Source organism: Hyla sarda, unplaced genomic scaffold (assembly GCF_029499605.1).
Source record: "Hyla sarda isolate aHylSar1 unplaced genomic scaffold, aHylSar1.hap1 scaffold_289, whole genome shotgun sequence".
In the NCBI taxonomy this organism is placed as follows: Eukaryota; Metazoa; Chordata; class Amphibia; order Anura; family Hylidae; genus Hyla; species Hyla sarda.
This window is the reverse complement of record NW_026609597.1, coordinates 206036-224952: the sequence shown is the minus strand read 5'-3', so window position 1 is coordinate 224952 and position 18917 is coordinate 206036. Positions and strand designations below refer to the sequence as shown.

General features: G+C 45.9%; 9 non-coding genes across 9 annotated transcripts; all 9 read left to right on the top strand.

The window, feature by feature from the left end:
- Positions 1 to 208: 208 nt before the first annotated feature.
- On the top strand, positions 209 to 394 carry LOC130326918 (U2 spliceosomal RNA). Its single transcript, XR_008871448.1, has one exon. It is a non-coding gene; the product is annotated as a U2 spliceosomal RNA (small nuclear RNA).
- Positions 395 to 2487: 2093 nt separating this feature from the next.
- On the top strand, positions 2488 to 2678 carry LOC130326849 (U2 spliceosomal RNA). Its single transcript, XR_008871385.1, has one exon. It is a non-coding gene; the product is annotated as a U2 spliceosomal RNA (small nuclear RNA).
- Positions 2679 to 4758: 2080 nt separating this feature from the next.
- On the top strand, positions 4759 to 4949 carry LOC130326847 (U2 spliceosomal RNA). The gene has a single exon (XR_008871383.1). It is a non-coding gene; the product is annotated as a U2 spliceosomal RNA (small nuclear RNA).
- Positions 4950 to 7052: 2103 nt separating this feature from the next.
- LOC130326846 (U2 spliceosomal RNA) lies at positions 7053 to 7243 on the top strand. The gene has a single exon (XR_008871382.1). It is a non-coding gene; the product is annotated as a U2 spliceosomal RNA (small nuclear RNA).
- A 2084-nt stretch (positions 7244 to 9327) lies between these two features.
- On the top strand, positions 9328 to 9518 carry LOC130326844 (U2 spliceosomal RNA). The gene has a single exon (XR_008871381.1). It is a non-coding gene; the product is annotated as a U2 spliceosomal RNA (small nuclear RNA).
- A 2090-nt stretch (positions 9519 to 11608) lies between these two features.
- Positions 11609 to 11799, top strand: LOC130326843 (U2 spliceosomal RNA). Its single transcript, XR_008871380.1, has one exon. It is a non-coding gene; the product is annotated as a U2 spliceosomal RNA (small nuclear RNA).
- A 2081-nt stretch (positions 11800 to 13880) lies between these two features.
- On the top strand, positions 13881 to 14071 carry LOC130326842 (U2 spliceosomal RNA). The gene has a single exon (XR_008871379.1). It is a non-coding gene; the product is annotated as a U2 spliceosomal RNA (small nuclear RNA).
- Positions 14072 to 16164: 2093 nt separating this feature from the next.
- On the top strand, positions 16165 to 16355 carry LOC130326841 (U2 spliceosomal RNA). Its single transcript, XR_008871378.1, has one exon. It is a non-coding gene; the product is annotated as a U2 spliceosomal RNA (small nuclear RNA).
- A 2096-nt stretch (positions 16356 to 18451) lies between these two features.
- On the top strand, positions 18452 to 18642 carry LOC130326840 (U2 spliceosomal RNA). Its single transcript, XR_008871377.1, has one exon. It is a non-coding gene; the product is annotated as a U2 spliceosomal RNA (small nuclear RNA).
- The last annotated feature ends 275 nt before the right edge of the window (positions 18643 to 18917 follow it).

Here is an 18917-nt window from a genome sequence, read left to right as displayed (position 1 = left end):
AGAAACAGTTGGGGGCCAGCGAGGCAGCATCCATGTGGTGTCTGCCTCTATGGAACGAAATAACAGTATAATCAGTTTTTATGATATTTGTATAATGTTTTATCCTGCCATTTTTATTTTTTCTCCTTTTATTACTGGTTTTATTATTTGTATTTTAAAACTTTTGTGAACCTTTTATTATTTTGCATTTTAAATTTTGTATGGTTTCTTATTTATTCAATAAAATTTTGTTGAAACCTTATCTGTTCTTATCAGTTTAATATCTGATACGTCCCCTATCTGGGGACCATATATTAAATGGATTTTTGAGAACGGGGGCCGATTTCGAAGCTTGCTTCCGTCGCCCTATGCATTGACCCGATATGGCAGTATCTTCGGGTACAGTGCACCACCCCCTTACAGGGTTAAAAAGAAAGATTCCTACTTTCATTGCTACCTGCTTGCTGGCTAGCCAGCTAGCCAGCCCTGTGGGCCTTGCTGCTGCTGCAGCCAAAAAACAAAAGGTGGTGGTGCTGCTGCTTCTGCTGCTTCTGCTTCTGCTTGTGTCTGGCCGCTGTTGGAGCGTCCAGGCACAGGACTTCTGCTGCTGCTGACTAAATGGCCTCCTTAATTGGATCATTTGAGTAGCCAGCACACCTGTGCAGGTAGGGCATGACATGATAGGCAGCTGCCTTGATAGCGGGTGGGTGCTGAATGTTCCTAATTGACAAAATAAGATTAATGCTTATGAAGAAATATAAAATCTCATCCCTTCCCCAATATCGCGCCACACCCCTACCCCTTAATTCCCTGGTTGAACTTGATGGACATATGTCTTTTTTCGACCGTACTAACTATGTAACTATGTAACATAACATGGGGGGGGGGGGTCTCCTGGCTGTTCACACAGGTGTGTCATTGCTGTACATTGACCATGCATTGCTTCTGTGGTATTGCAAAGGCAAAGACAAATGCTTCCAGCCATCCATTGCACTAATGGATTGGTCATCAGCTGGCTGTCTATGTCCCGCATCAATATAGACCAAAGTACAGAGGGTTAGGCTATGCTATTGTGCACCTACCTGATGCATCAGAAGGTGCGAGGCCCTTGCTAAATTCTGTGCACAGACTTTGAGATCTATACTTTAGACTGTATCTAAACCTGCTCCAACATGGACTGACATTCTGGCCTACTTTCAGCCGATGCGACTTGTCTGTCGCTGAACAGTCGCTTTTTATGTATTCAGCACCTATGTATAATGTTGTAAAAATGCTCTAGAAGCTAAAGTCGCAGAAATGTCACACATATTTGGCCTGCAACTTTCTGTGCGACAAATTCAGACAGGAAAAATCAGTATAAATCCTTAGAAAATTATCCCCCAGTGTCTCCATCTGCTGGCGGTATTGAATAAGCATTGCTGCACTGATGGGGTATGCATTAGACGAAAAAAAAGAAGAAAAAGAAGAATAATACGCCCAGAAAAGAGGCGAAAAGGAGAAAAACGTAAAAAAACGTGAAAAAAAAGTAAGAGGAAGAGAAGGGAAAAAAAGGTGGAAATGGGTTTAAAAGTGATTTCGGCGGAGAAATATATATATATATATATATATATATATATATATATATATATATATATACGCGCACACACACACATATATATAAACGTATTCTCCGTTGAGATATTGCAGCCGCTGCTGTGTCCAGGCCCAGGAGCCTTAGCACTGTGCTGTGATGTCACTCAATACCACTGACATCACTAGGTGTAAACAACATCTCTCCTTTGCTGTGTATGTGACTATGGAGCTGTTTGGTGATGTCGTCTATTATGGCCTTCATAGAAGCAACAGGAGATTGTTGCATCCATCTAGAACCCTCAGAACTACAGTGCTATGATGTCACTCACTTCCACAGGCCTTGCAGAGTGTAAACAACAACAACCCAGCTTTGTTGTGTATGTAACCATAGGGATTTGTGATGTCACCTAGAACCTTCACAGCAGCGACAGCTTTATGAGGAGCATCAGCACTGCTCTGCCTGAGCAGAACCATCACCGCCATAGGTTGTCAAATAACCCGGGTTTAACCCACACAGGTAAGTCCAATGGGGTGCAGGCATGTCCTCTATGCTTACAGCTTCCCGTGGGTGTTGGTTTGATACCGTTTGGGGACAGCCAAGGAGGCATCTGCAGGCAACAAAGGTAGGTGTGTGCTTGTGTGTGTGTTTCCTATGCAGATCCTAAGCCCAGTGTCACATGCAAGTAGGAGGAGTAAGAAGGGTTCCTGGCAAATCCGGGTTATGGATTGCATTTAAAAAGGCCCCGTGGGAGTGCAATGGGCCCCTGTCTTGCTGCTTAGCAATAATGGTATGGGTTTAGGTTCTGCTGTGTGTACTGGTGGTTGACTGCCCCCCAGCCCAGAGTGTGCATGGAAAATTGTCTGGCAGCCTCCCTGACAGCAAGCAGTGATAGTGCCCATGAAGGGCACCTTGTTGGGCCCGCCCCTTTCACGGTTATCGCTTCTCGGCCTTTTGGCTAAGATCAAGTGTAGTATCTGTTCTTATCAGTTTAATATCTGATACGTCCCCTATCTGGGGACCATATATTAAATGGATTTTTGAGAACGGGGGCCGATTTCGAAGCTTGCTTCCGTCGCCCTATGCATTGACCCGATATGGCAGTATCTTCGGGTACAGTGCACCACCCCCTTACAGGGTTAAAAAGAAAGATTCCTACTTTCATTGCTACCTGCTTGCTGGCTAGCCAGCTAGCCAGCCCTGTGGGCCTTGCTGCTGCTGCAGCCAAAAAACAAAAGGTGGTGCTGCTGCTGCTTCTGCTGCTTCTGCTTCTGCTTGTGTCTGGCCGCTGTTGGAGCGTCCAGGCACAGGACTTCTGCTGCTGCTGACTAAATGGCCTCCTTAATTGGATCATTTGAGTAGCCAGCACACCTGTGCAGGTAGGGCATGACATGATAGGCAGCTGCCTTGATAGCGGGTGGGTGCTGAATGTTCCTAATTGACAAAATAAGATTAATGCTTATGAAGAAATATAAAATATCATCCCTTCCCCAATATTGCGCCACACCCCTACCCCTTAATTCCCTGGTTGAACTTGATGGACATATGTCTTTTTTCGACCGTACTAACTATGTAACTATGTAACATAACATGGGGGGGGGGGGGGGTCTCCTGGCTGTTCACACAGGTGTGTCATTGCTGTACATTGACCATGCATTGCTTCTGTGGTATTGCAAAGGCAAAGACAAATGCTTCCAGCCATCCATTGCACTAATGGATTGGTCATCAGCTGGCTGTCTATGTCCCGCATCAATATAGACCAAAGTACAGAGGGTTAGGCTATGCTATTGTGCACCTACCTGATGCATCAGAAGGTGCGAGGCCCTTGCTAAATTCTGTGCACAGACTTTGAGATCTATACTTTAGACTGTATCTAAACCTGCTCCAACATGGACTGACATTCTGGCCTACTTTCAGCCGATGCGACTTGTCTGTCGCTGAACAGTCGCTTTTTATGTATTCAGCACCTATGTATAATGTTGTAAAAATGCTCTAGAAGCTAAAGTCGCAGAAATGTCACACATATTTGGCCTGCAACTTTCTGTGCGACAAATTCAGACAGGAAAAATCAGTATAAATCCTTAGAAAATTATCCCCCAGTGTCTCCATCTGCTGGCGGTATTGAATAAGCATTGCTGCACTGATGGGGTATGCATTAGACGAAAAAAAAGAAGAAAAAGAAGAATAATACGCCCAGAAAAGAGGCGAAAAGGAGAAAAACGTAAAAAAACGTGAAAAAAAAGTAAGAGGAAGAGAAGGGAAAAAAAGGTGGAAATGGGTTTAAAAGTGATTTCGGCGGAGAAATATATATATATATATATATATATATATATATACGCGCACACACACACATATATATAAACGTATTCTCCGTTGAGATATTGCAGCCGCTGCTGTGTCCAGGCCCAGGAGCCTTAGCACTGTGCTGTGATGTCACTCAATACCACTGACATCACTAGGTGTAAACAACATCTCTCCTTTGCTGTGTATGTGACTATGGAGCTGTTTGGTGATGTCGTCTATTATGGCCTTCATAGAAGCAACAGGAGATTGTTGCATCCATCTAGAACCCTCAGAACTACAGTGCTATGATGTCACTCACTTCCACAGGCCTTGCAGAGTGTAAACAACAACAACCCAGCTTTGTTGTGTATGTAACCATAGGGATTTGTGATGTCACCTAGAACCTTCACAGCAGCGACAGCTTTATGAGGAGCATCAGCACTGCTCTGCCTGAGCAGAACCATCACCGCCATAGGTTGTCAAATAACCCGGGTTTAACCCACACAGGTAAGTCCAATGGGGTGCAGGCATGTCCTCTATGCTTACAGCTTCCCGTGGGTGTTGGTTTGATACCGTTTGGGGACAGCCAAGGAGGCATCTGCAGGCAACAAAGGTAGGTGTGTGCTTGTGTGTGTGTTTCCTATGCAGATCCTAAGCCCAGTGTCACATGCAAGTAGGAGGAGTAAGAAGGGTTCCTGGCAAATCCGGGTTATGGATTGCATTTAAAAAGGCCCCGTGGGAGTGCAATGGGCCCCTGTCTTGCTGCTTAGCAATAATGGTATGGGTTTAGGTTCTGTTGTGTGTACTGGTGGTTGACTGCCCCCCAGCCCAGAGTGTGCATGGAAAATTGTCTGGCAGCCTCCCTGACAGCAAGCAGTGATAGTGCCCATGAAGGGCACCTTGTTGGGCCCGCCCCTTTCACGGTTATCGCTTCTCGGCCTTTTGGCTAAGATCAAGTGTAGTATCTGTTCTTATCAGTTTAATATCTGATACGTCCCCTATCTGGGGACCATATATTAAATGGATTTTTGAGAACGGGGGCCGATTTCGAAGCTTGCTTCCGTCGCCCTATGCATTGACCCGATATGGCAGTATCTTCGGGTACAGTGCACCACCCCCTTACAGGGTTAAAAAGAAAGATTCCTACTTTCATTGCTACCTGCTTGCTGGCTAGCCAGCTAGCCAGCCCTGTGGGCCTTGCTGCTGCTGCAGCCAAAAAACAAAAGGTGGTGGTGCTGCTGCTGCTGCTTCTGCTGCTTCTGCTTCTGCTTGTGTCTGGCCGCTGTTGGAGCGTCCAGGCACAGGACTTCTGCTGCTGCTGACTAAATGGCCTCCTTAATTGGATCATTTTAGTAGCCAGCACACCTGTGCAGGTAGGGCATGACATGATAGGCAGCTGCCTTGATAGCGGGTGGGTGCTGAATGTTCCTAATTGACAAAATAAGATTAATGCTTATGAAGAAATATAAAATCTCATCCCTTCCCCAATATCGCGCCACACCCCTACCCCTTAATTCCCTGGTTGAACTTGATGGACATATGTCTTTTTTCGACCGTACTATGTAACTATGTAACATAACATGGGGGGGGGGGGGGGGGGTCTCCTGGCTGTTCACACAGGTGTGTCATTGCTGTACATTGACCATGCATTGCTTCTGTGGTATTGCAAAGGCAAAGACAAATGCTTCCAGCCATCCATTGCACTAATGGATTGGTCATCAGCTGGCTGTCTATGTCCCGCATCAATATAGACCAAAGTACAGAGGGTTAGGCTATGCTATTGTGCACCTACCTGATGCATCAGAAGGTGCGAGGCCCTTGCTAAATTCTGTGCACAGACTTTGAGATCTATACTTTAGACTGTATCTAAACCTGCTCCAACATGGACTGACATTCTGGCCTACTTTCAGCCGATGCGACTTGTCTGTCGCTGAACAGTCGCTTTTTATGTATTCAGCACCTATGTATAATGTTGTAAAAATGCTCTAGAAGCTAAAGTCGCAGAAATGTCACACATATTTGGCCTGCAACTTTCTGTGCGACAAATTCAGACAGGAAAAATCAGTATAAATCCTTAGAAAATTATCCCCCAGTGTCTCCATCTGCTGGCGGTATTGAATAAGCATTGCTGCACTGATGGGGTATGCATTAGACGAAAAAAAAGAAGAAAAAGAAGAATAATACGCCCAGAAAAGAGGCGAAAAGGAGAAAAACGTAAAAAAACGTGAAAAAAAAGTAAGAGGAAGAGAAGGGAAAAAAAGGTGGAAATGGGTTTAAAAGTGATTTCGGCGGAGAAATATATATATATATATATATATATATATATATATATATATATATATATACGCGCACACACACACACATATATATAAACGTATTCTCCGTTGAGATATTGCAGCCGCTGCTGTGTCCAGGCCCAGGAGCCTTAGCACTGTGCTGTGATGTCACTCAATACCACTGACATCACTAGGTGTAAACAACATCTCTCCTTTGCTGTGTATGTGACTATGGAGCTGTTTGGTGATGTCGTCTATTATGGCCTTCATAGAAGCAACAGGAGATTGTTGCATCCATCTAGAACCCTCAGAACTACAGTGCTATGATGTCACTCACTTCCACAGGCCTTGCAGAGTGTAAACAACAACAACCCAGCTTTGTTGTGTATGTAACCATAGGGATTTGTGATGTCACCTAGAACCTTCACAGCAGCGACAGCTTTATGAGGAGCATCAGCACTGCTCTGCCTGAGCAGAACCATCACCGCCATAGGTTGTCAAATAACCCGGGTTTAACCCACACAGGTAAGTCCAATGGGGTGCAGGCATGTCCTCTATGCTTACAGCTTCCCGTGGGTGTTGGTTTGATACCGTTTGGGGACAGCCAAGGAGGCATCTGCAGGCAACAAAGGTAGGTGTGTGCTTGTGTGTGTGTTTCCTATGCAGATCCTAAGCCCAGTGTCACATGCAAGTAGGAGGAGTAAGAAGGGTTCCTGGCAAATCCGGGTTATGGATTGCATTTAAAAAGGCCCCGTGGGAGTGCAATGGGCCCCTGTCTTGCTGCTTAGCAATAATGGTATGGGTTTAGGTTCTGCTGTGTGTACTGGTGGTTGACTGCCCCCCAGCCCAGAGTGTGCATGGAAAATTGTCTGGCAGCCTCCCTGACAGCAAGCAGTGATAGTGCCCATGAAGGGCACCTTGTTGGGCCCGCCCCTTTCACGGTTATCGCTTCTCGGCCTTTTGGCTAAGATCAAGTGTAGTATCTGTTCTTATCAGTTTAATATCTGATACGTCCCCTATCTGGGGACCATATATTAAATGGATTTTTGAGAACGGGGGCCGATTTCGAAGCTTGCTTCCGTCGCCCTATGCATTGACCCGATATGGCAGTATCTTCGGGTACAGTGCACCACCCCCTTACAGGGTTAAAAAGAAAGATTCCTACTTTCATTGCTACCTGCTTGCTGGCTAGCCAGCTAGCCAGCCCTGTGGGCCTTGCTGCTGCTGCTGCAGCCAAAAAACAAAAGGTGGTGCTGCTGCTGCTTCTGCTGCTTCTGCTTCTGCTTGTGTCTGGCCGCTGTTGGAGCGTCCAGGCACAGGACTTCTGCTGCTGCTGACTAAATGGCCTCCTTAATTGGATCATTTGAGTAGCCAGCACACCTGTGCAGGTAGGGCATGACATGATAGGCAGCTGCCTTGATAGCGGGTGGGTGCTGAATGTTCCTAATTGACAAAATAAGATTAATGCTTATGAAGAAATATAAAATCTCATCCCTTCCCCAATATCGCGCCACACCCCTACCCCTTAATTCCCTGGTTGAACTTGATGGACATATGTCTTTTTTCGACCGTACTAACTATGTAACTATGTAACATAACATGGGGGGGGGGTCTCCTGGCTGTTCACACAGGTGTGTCATTGCTGTACATTGACCATGCATTGCTTCTGTGGTATTGCAAAGGCAAAGACAAATGCTTCCAGCCATCCATTGCACTAATGGATTGGTCATCAGCTGGCTGTCTATGTCCCGCATCAATATAGACCAAAGTACAGAGGGTTAGGCTATGCTATTGTGCACCTACCTGATGCATCAGAAGGTGCGAGGCCCTTGCTAAATTCTGTGCACAGACTTTGAGATCTATACTTTAGACTGTATCTAAACCTGCTCCAACATGGACTGACATTCTGGCCTACTTTCAGCCGATGCGACTTGTCTGTCGCTGAACAGTCGCTTTTTATGTATTCAGCACCTATGTATAATGTTGTAAAAATGCTCTAGAAGCTAAAGTCGCAGAAATGTCACACATATTTGGCCTGCAACTTTCTGTGCGACAAATTCAGACAGGAAAAATCAGTATAAATCCTTAGAAAATTATCCCCCAGTGTCTCCATCTGCTGGCGGTATTGAATAAGCATTGCTGCACTGATGGGGTATGCATTAGACGAAAAAAAAGAAGAAAAAGAAGAATAATACGCCCAGAAAAGAGGCGAAAAGGAGAAAAACGTAAAAAAACGTGAAAAAAAAGTAAGAGGAAGAGAAGGGAAAAAAAGGTGGAAATGGGTTTAAAAGTGATTTCGGCGGAGAAATATATATATATATATATATATATATATATATATATATACGCGCACACACACACATATATATAAACGTATTCTCCGTTGAGATATTGCAGCCGCTGCTGTGTCCAGGCCCAGGAGCCTTAGCACTGTGCTGTGATGTCACTCAATACCACTGACATCACTAGGTGTAAACAACATCTCTCCTTTGCTGTGTATGTGACTATGGAGCTGTTTGGTGATGTCGTCTATTATGGCCTTCATAGAAGCAACAGGAGATTGTTGCATCCATCTAGAACCCTCAGAACTACAGTGCTATGATGTCACTCACTTCCACAGGCCTTGCAGAGTGTAAACAACAACAACCCAGCTTTGTTGTGTATGTAACCATAGGGATTTGTGATGTCACCTAGAACCTTCACAGCAGCGACAGCTTTATGAGGAGCATCAGCACTGCTCTGCCTGAGCAGAACCATCACCGCCATAGGTTGTCAAATAACCCGGGTTTAACCCACACAGGTAAGTCCAATGGGGTGCAGGCATGTCCTCTATGCTTACAGCTTCCCGTGGGTGTTGGTTTGATACCGTTTGGGGACAGCCAAGGAGGCATCTGCAGGCAACAAAGGTAGGTGTGTGCTTGTGTGTGTGTTTCCTATGCAGATCCTAAGCCCAGTGTCACATGCAAGTAGGAGGAGTAAGAAGGGTTCCTGGCAAATCCGGGTTATGGATTGCATTTAAAAAGGCCCCGTGGGAGTGCAATGGGCCCCTGTCTTGCTGCTTAGCAATAATGGTATGGGTTTAGGTTCTGCTGTGTGTACTGGTGGTTGACTGCCCCCCAGCCCAGAGTGTGCATGGAAAATTGTCTGGCAGCCTCCCTGACAGCAAGCAGTGATAGTGCCCATGAAGGGCACCTTGTTGGGCCCGCCCCTTTCACGGTTATCGCTTCTCGGCCTTTTGGCTAAGATCAAGTGTAGTATCTGTTCTTATCAGTTTAATATCTGATACGTCCCCTATCTGGGGACCATATATTAAATGGATTTTTGAGAACGGGGGCCGATTTCGAAGCTTGCTTCCGTCGCCCTATGCATTGACCCGATATGGCAGTATCTTCGGGTACAGTGCACCACCCCCTTACAGGGTTAAAAAGAAAGATTCCTACTTTCATTGCTACCTGCTTGCTGGCTAGCCAGCTAGCCAGCCCTGTGGGCCTTGCTGCTGCTGCTGCAGCCAAAAAACAAAAGGTGGTGCTGCTGCTGCTTCTGCTGCTTCTGCTTCTGCTTGTGTCTGGCCGCTGTTGGAGCGTCCAGGCACAGGACTTCTGCTGCTGCTGACTAAATGGCCTCCTTAATTGGATCATTTGAGTAGCCAGCACACCTGTGCAGGTAGGGCATGACATGATAGGCAGCTGCCTTGATAGCGGGTGGGTGCTGAATGTTCCTAATTGACAAAATAAGATTAATGCTTATGAAGAAATATAAAATCTCATCCCTTCCCCAATATCGCGCCACACCCCTACCCCTTAATTCCCTGGTTGAACTTGATGGACATATGTCTTTTTTCGACCGTACTAACTATGTAACTATGTAACATAACATGGGGGGGGGGTCTCCTGGCTGTTCACACAGGTGTGTCATTGCTGTACATTGACCATGCATTGCTTCTGTGGTATTGCAAAGGCAAAGACAAATGCTTCCAGCCATCCATTGCACTAATGGATTGGTCATCAGCTGGCTGTCTATGTCCCGCATCAATATAGACCAAAGTACAGAGGGTTAGGCTATGCTATTGTGCACCTACCTGATGCATCAGAAGGTGCGAGGCCCTTGCTAAATTCTGTGCACAGACTTTGAGATCTATACTTTAGACTGTATCTAAACCTGCTCCAACATGGACTGACATTCTGGCCTACTTTCAGCCGATGCGACTTGTCTGTCGCTGAACAGTCGCTTTTTATGTATTCAGCACCTATGTATAATGTTGTAAAAATGCTCTAGAAGCTAAAGTCGCAGAAATGTCACACATATTTGGCCTGCAACTTTCTGTGCGACAAATTCAGACAGGAAAAATCAGTATAAATCCTTAGAAAATTATCCCCCAGTGTCTCCATCTGCTGGCGGTATTGAATAAGCATTGCTGCACTGATGGGGTATGCATTAGACGAAAAAAAAGAAGAAAAAGAAGAATAATACGCCCAGAAAAGAGGCGAAAAGGAGAAAAACGTAAAAAAACGTGAAAAAAAAGTAAGAGGAAGAGAAGGGAAAAAAAGGTGGAAATGGGTTTAAAAGTGATTTCGGCGGAGAAATATATATATATATATATATATATATATATATATATATATATATACGCGCACACACACACATATATATAAACGTATTCTCCGTTGAGATATTGCAGCCGCTGCTGTGTCCAGGCCCAGGAGCCTTAGCACTGTGCTGTGATGTCACTCAATACCACTGACATCACTAGGTGTAAACAACATCTCTCCTTTGCTGTGTATGTGACTATGGAGCTGTTTGGTGATGTCGTCTATTATGGCCTTCATAGAAGCAACAGGAGATTGTTGCATCCATCTAGAACCCTCAGAACTACAGTGCTATGATGTCACTCACTTCCACAGGCCTTGCAGAGTGTAAACAACAACAACCCAGCTTTGTTGTGTATGTAACCATAGGGATTTGTGATGTCACCTAGAACCTTCACAGCAGCGACAGCTTTATGAGGAGCATCAGCACTGCTCTGCCTGAGCAGAACCATCACCGCCATAGGTTGTCAAATAACCCGGGTTTAACCCACACAGGTAAGTCCAATGGGGTGCAGGCATGTCCTCTATGCTTACAGCTTCCCGTGGGTGTTGGTTTGATACCGTTTGGGGACAGCCAAGGAGGCATCTGCAGGCAACAAAGGTAGGTGTGTGCTTGTGTGTGTGTTTCCTATGCAGATCCTAAGCCCAGTGTCACATGCAAGTAGGAGGAGTAAGAAGGGTTCCTGGCAAATCCGGGTTATGGATTGCATTTAAAAAGGCCCCGTGGGAGTGCAATGGGCCCCTGTCTTGCTGCTTAGCAATAATGGTATGGGTTTAGGTTCTGCTGTGTGTACTGGTGGTTGACTGCCCCCCAGCCCAGAGTGTGCATGGAAAATTGTCTGGCAGCCTCCCTGACAGCAAGCAGTGATAGTGCCCATGAAGGGCACCTTGTTGGGCCCGCCCCTTTCACGGTTATCGCTTCTCGGCCTTTTGGCTAAGATCAAGTGTAGTATCTGTTCTTATCAGTTTAATATCTGATACGTCCCCTATCTGGGGACCATATATTAAATGGATTTTTGAGAACGGGGGCCGATTTCGAAGCTTGCTTCCGTCGCCCTATGCATTGACCCGATATGGCAGTATCTTCGGGTACAGTGCACCACCCCCTTACAGGGTTAAAAAGAAAGATTCCTACTTTCATTGCTACCTGCTTGCTGGCTAGCCAGCTAGCCAGCCCTGTGGGCCTTGCTGCTGCTGCAGCCAAAAAACAAAAGGTGGTGGTGCTGCTGCTTCTGCTGCTTCTGCTTCTGCTTGTGTCTGGCCGCTGTTGGAGCGTCCAGGCACAGGACTTCTGCTGCTGCTGACTAAATGGCCTCCTTAATTGGATCATTTGAGTAGCCAGCACACCTGTGCAGGTAGGGCATGACATGATAGGCAGCTGCCTTGATAGCGGGTGGGTGCTGAATGTTCCTAATTGACAAAATAAGATTAATGCTTATGAAGAAATATAAAATCTCATCCCTTCCCCAATATCGCGCCACACCCCTACCCCTTAATTCCCTGGTTGAACTTGATGGACATATGTCTTTTTTCGACCGTACTAACTATGTAACTATGTAACATAACATGGGGGGGGGGGGGGTCTCCTGGCTGTTCACACAGGTGTGTCATTGCTGTACATTGACCATGCATTGCTTCTGTGGTATTGCAAAGGCAAAGACAAATGCTTCCAGCCATCCATTGCACTAATGGATTGGTCATCAGCTGGCTGTCTATGTCCCGCATCAATATAGACCAAAGTACAGAGGGTTAGGCTATGCTATTGTGCACCTACCTGATGCATCAGAAGGTGCGAGGCCCTTGCTAAATTCTGTGCACAGACTTTGAGATCTATACTTTAGACTGTATCTAAACCTGCTCCAACATGGACTGACATTCTGGCCTACTTTCAGCCGATGCGACTTGTCTGTCGCTGAACAGTCGCTTTTTATGTATTCAGCACCTATGTATAATGTTGTAAAAATGCTCTAGAAGCTAAAGTCGCAGAAATGTCACACATATTTGGCCTGCAACTTTCTGTGCGACAAATTCAGACAGGAAAAATCAGTATAAATCCTTAGAAAATTATCCCCCAGTGTCTCCATCTGCTGGCGGTATTGAATAAGCATTGCTGCACTGATGGGGTATGCATTAGACGAAAAAAAAGAAGAAAAAGAAGAATAATACGCCCAGAAAAGAGGCGAAAAGGAGAAAAACGTAAAAAAACGTGAAAAAAAAGTAAGAGGAAGAGAAGGGAAAAAAAGGTGGAAATGGGTTTAAAAGTGATTTCGGCGGAGAAATATATATATATATATATATATATATATATATATACGCGCACACACACACATATATATAAACGTATTCTCCGTTGAGATATTGCAGCCGCTGCTGTGTCCAGGCCCAGGAGCCTTAGCACTGTGCTGTGATGTCACTCAATACCACTGACATCACTAGGTGTAAACAACATCTCTCCTTTGCTGTGTATGTGACTATGGAGCTGTTTGGTGATGTCGTCTATTATGGCCTTCATAGAAGCAACAGGAGATTGTTGCATCCATCTAGAACCCTCAGAACTACAGTGCTATGATGTCACTCACTTCCACAGGCCTTGCAGAGTGTAAACAACAACAACCCAGCTTTGTTGTGTATGTAACCATAGGGATTTGTGATGTCACCTAGAACCTTCACAGCAGCGACAGCTTTATGAGGAGCATCAGCACTGCTCTGCCTGAGCAGAACCATCACCGCCATAGGTTGTCAAATAACCCGGGTTTAACCCACACAGGTAAGTCCAATGGGGTGCAGGCATGTCCTCTATGCTTACAGCTTCCCGTGGGTGTTGGTTTGATACCGTTTGGGGACAGCCAAGGAGGCATCTGCAGGCAACAAAGGTAGGTGTGTGCTTGTGTGTGTGTTTCCTATGCAGATCCTAAGCCCAGTGTCACATGCAAGTAGGAGGAGTAAGAAGGGTTCCTGGCAAATCCGGGTTATGGATTGCATTTAAAAAGGCCCCGTGGGAGTGCAATGGGCCCCTGTCTTGCTGCTTAGCAATAATGGTATGGGTTTAGGTTCTGCTGTGTGTACTGGTGGTTGACTGCCCCCCAGCCCAGAGTGTGCATGGAAAATTGTCTGGCAGCCTCCCTGACAGCAAGCAGTGATAGTGCCCATGAAGGGCACCTTGTTGGGCCCGCCCCTTTCACGGTTATCGCTTCTCGGCCTTTTGGCTAAGATCAAGTGTAGTATCTGTTCTTATCAGTTTAATATCTGATACGTCCCCTATCTGGGGACCATATATTAAATGGATTTTTGAGAACGGGGGCCGATTTCGAAGCTTGCTTCCGTCGCCCTATGCATTGACCCGATATGGCAGTATCTTCGGGTACAGTGCACCACCCCCTTACAGGGTTAAAAAGAAAGATTCCTACTTTCATTGCTACCTGCTTGCTGGCTAGCCAGCTAGCCAGCCCTGTGGGCCTTGCTGCTGCTGCAGCCAAAAAACAAAAGGTGGTGCTGCTGCTGCTTCTGCTGCTTCTGCTTCTGCTTGTGTCTGGCCGCTGTTGGAGCGTCCAGGCACAGGACTTCTGCTGCTGCTGACTAAATGGCCTCCTTAATTGGATCATTTGAGTAGCCAGCACACCTGTGCAGGTAGGGCATGACATGATAGGCAGCTGCCTTGATAGCGGGTGGGTGCTGAATGTTCCTAATTGACAAAATAAGATTAATGCTTATGAAGAAATATAAAATCTCATCCCTTCCCCAATATCGCGCCACACCCCTACCCCTTAATTCCCTGGTTGAACTTGATGGACATATGTCTTTTTTCGACCGTACTAACTATGTAACTATGTAACATAACATGGGGGGGGGGGGTCTCCTGGCTGTTCACACAGGTGTGTCATTGCTGTACATTGACCATGCATTGCTTCTGTGGTATTGCAAAGGCAAAGACAAATGCTTCCAGCCATCCATTGCACTAATGGATTGGTCATCAGCTGGCTGTCTATGTCCCGCATCAATATAGACCAAAGTACAGAGGGTTAGGCTATGCTATTGTGCACCTACCTGATGCATCAGAAGGTGCGAGGCCCTTGCTAAATTCTGTGCACAGACTTTGAGATCTATACTTTAGACTGTATCTAAACCTGCTCCAACATGGACTGACATTCTGGCCTACTTTCAGCCGATGCGACTTGTCTGTCGCTGAACAGTCGCTTTTTATGTATTCAGCACCTATGTATAATGTTGTAAAAATGCTCTAGAAGCTAAAGTCGCAGAAATGTCACACATATTTGGCCTGCAACTTTCTGTGCGACAAATTCAGACAGGAAAAATCAGTATAAATCCTTAGAAAATTATCCCCCAGTGTCTCCATCTGCTGGCGGTATTGAATAAGCATTGCTGCACTGATGGGGTATGCATTAGACGAAAAAAAAGAAGAAAAAGAAGAATAATACGCCCAGAAAAGAGGCGAAAAGGAGAAAAACGTAAAAAAACGTGAAAAAAAAGTAAGAGGAAGAGAAGGGAAAAAAAGGTGGAAATGGGTTTAAAAGTGATTTCGGCGGAGAAATATATATATATATATATATATATATATATATATATATATATATATATACGCGCACACACACACATATATATAAACGTATTCTCCGTTGAGATATTGCAGCCGCTGCTGTGTCCAGGCCCAGGAGCCTTAGCACTGTGCTGTGATGTCACTCAATACCACTGACATCACTAGGTGTAAACAACATCTCTCCTTTGCTGTGTATGTGACTATGGAGCTGTTTGGTGATGTCGTCTATTATGGCCTTCATAGAAGCAACAGGAGATTGTTGCATCCATCTAGAACCCTCAGAACTACAGTGCTATGATGTCACTCACTTCCACAGGCCTTGCAGAGTGTAAACAACAACAACCCAGCTTTGTTGTGTATGTAACCATAGGGATTTGTGATGTCACCTAGAACCTTCACAGCAGCGACAGCTTTATGAGGAGCATCAGCACTGCTCTGCCTGAGCAGAACCATCACCGCCATAGGTTGTCAAATAACCCGGGTTTAACCCACACAGGTAAGTCCAATGGGGTGCAGGCATGTCCTCTATGCTTACAGCTTCCCGTGGGTGTTGGTTTGATACCGTTTGGGGACAGCCAAGGAGGCATCTGCAGGCAACAAAGGTAGGTGTGTGCTTGTGTGTGTGTTTCCTATGCAGATCCTAAGCCCAGTGTCACATGCAAGTAGGAGGAGTAAGAAGGGTTCCTGGCAAATCCGGGTTATGGATTGCATTTAAAAAGGCCCCGTGGGAGTGCAATGGGCCCCTGTCTTGCTGCTTAGCAATAATGGTATGGGTTTAGGTTCTGCTGTGTGTACTGGTGGTTGACTGCCCCCCAGCCCAGAGTGTGCATGGAAAATTGTCTGGCAGCCTCCCTGACAGCAAGCAGTGATAGTGCCCATGAAGGGCACCTTGTTGGGCCCGCCCCTTTCACGGTTATCGCTTCTCGGCCTTTTGGCTAAGATCAAGTGTAGTATCTGTTCTTATCAGTTTAATATCTGATACGTCCCCTATCTGGGGACCATATATTAAATGGATTTTTGAGAACGGGGGCCGATTTCGAAGCTTGCTTCCGTCGCCCTATGCATTGACCCGATATGGCAGTATCTTCGGGTACAGTGCACCACCCCCTTACAGGGTTAAAAAGAAAGATTCCTACTTTCATTGCTACCTGCTTGCTGGCTAGCCAGCTAGCCAGCCCTGTGGGCCTTGCTGCTGCTGCTGCAGCCAAAAAACAAAAGGTGGTGCTGCTGCTGCTTCTGCTGCTTCTGCTTCTGCTTGTGTCTGGCCGCTGTTGGAGCGTCCAGGCACAGGACTTCTGCTGCTGCTGACTAAATGGCCTCCTTAATTGGATCATTTGAGTAGCCAGCACACCTGTGCAGGTAGGGCATGACATGATAGGCAGCTGCCTTGATAGCGGGTGGGTGCTGAATGTTCCTAATTGACAAAATAAGATTAATGCTTATGAAGAAATATAAAATCTCATCCCTTCCCCAATATCGCGCCACACCCCTACCCCTTAATTCCCTGGTTGAACTTGATGGACATATGTCTTTTTTCGACCGTACTAACTATGTAACTATGTAACATAACATGGGGGGGGGGGGTCTCCTGGCTGTTCACACAGGTGTGTCATTGCTGTACATTGACCATGCATTGCTTCTGTGGTATTGCAAAGGCAAAGACAAATGCTTCCAGCCATCCATTGCACTAATGGATTGGTCATCAGCTGGCTGTCTATGTCCCGCATCAATATAGACCAAAGTACAGAGGGTTAGGCTATGCTATTGTGCACCTACCTGATGCATCAGAAGGTGCGAGGCCCTTGCTAAATTCTGTGCACAGACTTTGAGATCTATACTTTAGACTGTATCTAAACCTGCTCCAACATGGACTGACATTCTGGCCTACTTTCAGCCGATGCGACTTGTCTGTCGCTGAACAGTCGCTTTTTATGTATTCAGCACCTATGTATAATGTTGTAAAAATGCTCTAGAAGCTAAAGTCGCAGAAATGTCACACATATTTGGCCTGCAACTTTCTGTGCGACAAATTCAGACAGGAAAAATCAGTATAAATCCTTAGAAAATTATCCCCCAGTGTCTCCATCTGCTGGCGGTATTGAATAAGCATTGCTGCACTGATGGGGTATGCATTAGACGAAATAAAAGAAGAAAAAGAAGAAAAATACGCCCAGAAAAGAGGCGAAAAGGAGAAAAACGTAAAAAAACGTGAAAAAAAAGTAAGAGGAAGAGAAGGGAAAAAAAGGTGGAAATGGGTTTAAAAGTGATTTCGGCGGAGAAATATTTATATATATATATATATATATATATATATATATATATATATATACGCGCACACACACACATATATATAAACGTATTCTCCGTTGAGATATTGCAGCCGCTGCTGTGTCCAGGCCCAGGAGCCTTAGCACTGTGCTGTGATGTCACTCAATACCACTGACATCACTAGGTGTAAACAACATCTCTCCTTTGCTGTGTATGTGACTATGGAGCTGTTTGGTGATGTCGTCTATTATGGCCTTCATAGAAGCAACAGGAGATTGTTGCATCCATCTAGAACCCTCAGAACTACAGTGCTATGATGTCACTCACTTCCACAGGCCTTGCAGAGTGTAAACAACAACAACCCAGCTTTGTTGTGTATGTAACCATAGGGATTTGTGATGTCACCTAGAACCTTCACAGCAGCGACAGCTTTATGAGGAGCATCAGCACTGCTCTGCCTGAGCAGAACCATCACCGCCATAGGTTGTCAAATAACCCGGGTTTAACCCACACAGGTAAGTCCAATGGGGTGCAGGCATGTCCTCTATGCTTACAGCTTCCCGTGGGTGTTGGTTTGATACCGTTTGGGGACAGCCAAGGAGGCATCTGCAGGCAACAAAGGTAGGTGTGTGCTTGTGTGTGTGTTTCCTATGCAGATCCTAAGCCCAGTGTCACATGCAAGTAGGAGGAGTAAGAAGGGTTCCTGGCAAATCCGGGTTATGGATTGCATTTAAAAAGGCCCCGTGGGAGTGCAATGGGCCCCTGTCTTGCTGCTTAGCAATAATGGTATGGGTTTAGGTTCTGCTGTGTGTACTGGTGGTTGACTGCCCCCCAGCCCAGAGTGTGCATGGAAAATTGTCTGGCAGCCTCCCTGACAGCAAGCAGTGATAGTGCCCATGAAGGGCACCTTGTTGGGCCCGCCCCTTTCACGGTTATCGCTTCTCGGCCTTTTGGCTAAGATCAAGTGTAGTATCTGTTCTTATCAGTTTAATATCTGATACGTCCCCTATCTGGGGACCATATATTAAATGGATTTTTGAGAACGGGGGCCGATTTCGAAGCTTGCTTCCGTCGCCCTATGCATTGACCCGATATGGCAGTATCTTCGGGTACAGTGCACCACCCCCTTACAGGGTTAAAAAGAAAGATTCCTACTTTCATTGCTACCTGCTTGCTGGCTAGCCAGCTAGCCAGCCCTGTGGGCCTTGCTGCTGCTGCAGCCAAAAAACAAAAGGTGGTGGTGCTGCTGCTGCTTCTGCTGCTTCTGCTTCTGCTTGTGTCTGGCCGCTGTTGGAGCGTCCAGGCACAGGACTTCTGCTGCTGCTGACTAAATGGCCTCCTTAATTGGATCATTTGAGTAGCCAGCACACCTGTGCAGGTAGGGCATGACATGATAGGCA